Source organism: Colobus angolensis, unplaced genomic scaffold (genome assembly GCF_000951035.1).
Source record: "Colobus angolensis palliatus isolate OR3802 unplaced genomic scaffold, Cang.pa_1.0 Scaffold31, whole genome shotgun sequence".
NCBI lineage: Eukaryota > Metazoa > Chordata > Mammalia > Primates > Cercopithecidae > Colobus > Colobus angolensis.
In genome coordinates this window covers 4942101-4944197 of record NW_012116377.1, presented here as the reverse complement: position 1 = coordinate 4944197, position 2097 = coordinate 4942101, and positions in this window count along the sequence as shown.

The following is a 2097-nucleotide window of genomic DNA, read 5'->3' as shown; positions in this document are numbered from 1 at the left end:
TCATCTGGCCCTGGGTTTTTCTTTGGGAGTAGTTCTGTTGTTGTTGTTATTTACTAACTCAATCTTTTTGCTTGTTACAGGTTTATTCAGATTGTTTGTTTCTTCTTGAATTAGTTTTGGTAGTTTGTGCCTTTCTAGGAATTTGCCCATTTCATCTAGGTTACCTAATTTATTGGCACAGAATTGATCATAGTTTTCATTTATAATCATTTTTATTTCTGTAAGGTCAGTAGTAATATTCCCTCATTCATTCCCGATTCTAGATACGAGTCTTTTCTCTCTTTTACTTATTCAGTCCAGCTAAAAGTCTAAATTGCATGACATTAGGATAACCAATCCAGCCCTTTTGTGTTTGCTATTTGCATAATATACTTTTTTCCAGTCCTTTTTTTCAATCTGCTTATATCTGTGATGCTAAAGTGTGGCCCCTTTAGACAATGTATAGTTGGGTCTTGTTTGTTTTTCCCATGTGACAATCTCTGACTTTTGACTAGATTGTTTAATCCATTTACATCTAATGTTATTATTGATATAACTGGATTTACATCTGCTATTTTACTTTTTTTCTCTGTCTACTGTCTTTTTTGTTCCTCTATTCCTACTCTACTCCTTCCCTTTGCATTAAATGTTTTCTAATTTAGCCTTTAAATTTATGTAATGTTATTTTCAATATATCCTTTTGAGGTATTTCCTTAGTGATTGATCTAGGGCTTACCATCAACTTCAGATTTTTACTAACTTAACTCCAATGAGATGTTACTCCTAATAGCTCTATTCACTTTCCCCCTTTTTATAGGATTACTGTTATTTTTATATATACATTTATGAATGCTATAAGCCCAACATTACAGTGTTATAATTATTACTTTATATAACTTCAGGTCTCAAAGAAGCTGTGAAGAGAAAGGAGAGCAACTATATATTTATAGTTTTTAGTATATTAGCCCTGTTATTTATCATTCCTGGTTCTCTTAATTTGTGTCTGTGGATTCAAAAAAACAATCGAAGTTCTGCTTTGGTACTTTTCCTGGACTATGCCCTCTTTACCTCTTTCTTTGATTAATCTTAATCTGTATCCTTTCCCTGTAATAAACTGTAACTGTGAATTTAACAGCTTTTAGTGAGTTCTGTGAGCCTTTCCAGTGAACTGTCAAAACTTGGGGATCCCCCAAACTTCCCATTAGTATCAAAAGTAAGGGCAGTCTCATGTGGACTGTGTTCTCCTCTGACTTTGCACTTGGCCTAAACTGCACAAATAACTCCCAAGGTTAGTGTTTGAAACTTGTTCTAACTCCCAAGAGGGCCCCTCCCAGTTGTCTCTTCCCCATTTCTATTTGGCAAACTAGCCAGCTTGCAATTTAGCTTGTTTCTCCACTGAACCTAGCAATATCCCCCTCATGGCCTTTCACCACAACCTCCACTGATTTTCAGAGTGCTCTTAGGCTTGAATTTCTCCAAACTCTGTTGCATGTAAAGTCAGTTCCTTTGGGGAGAGATTTGGAGTTTTTTATTTTATGGCTTGCTTCTCTCTTTGGGCAAAATTCCTGAGCCACGGCTCTGGTGCTTGGGGCAGGAATAATGGCATGCTCTCCTCTGAGTGACACCCCAGTTTTAGGAGCTGAGCACTCAGTGGAGAGGGGACGGCAGCAGCCTCAGTTCTCCTCAGCTTACCTTTCCCAGTGGATCCTTCATCCCACAGGACAGGCGGTGAGCAGTAGGGGACCCAGGATTCTGGGTGGTACTGTGCCCTGTACTGAGCCTTTGTCCTACAAGTTGGGGGTGCTGGGCATAAGGGAGCCTCTACTTCTGTGATGCACTTGCCCAGAATTTAGCCTCAGCAACAGGTAGCTATGGGCAGAATGAGAAAAATCTGAAGATCTGCCCCTCCCAGGAGAATAGCCCTTCAACAGAAAGCTGCAGAGTGGCGGGGAAAGGAGTCCCGTGTCCTTGACTGTACTAGCACGGTGCAGGGTTTCACTATCTCACTGGGCTGGGAGCAATGGGAAAGAGGGTCTTGGTCCAAATACCACAGACCACTACTGAGTTTTAGGAGATTTGCTTGAATAAATATTTCTTTTTTTTTTTTTTTTTTTTTTT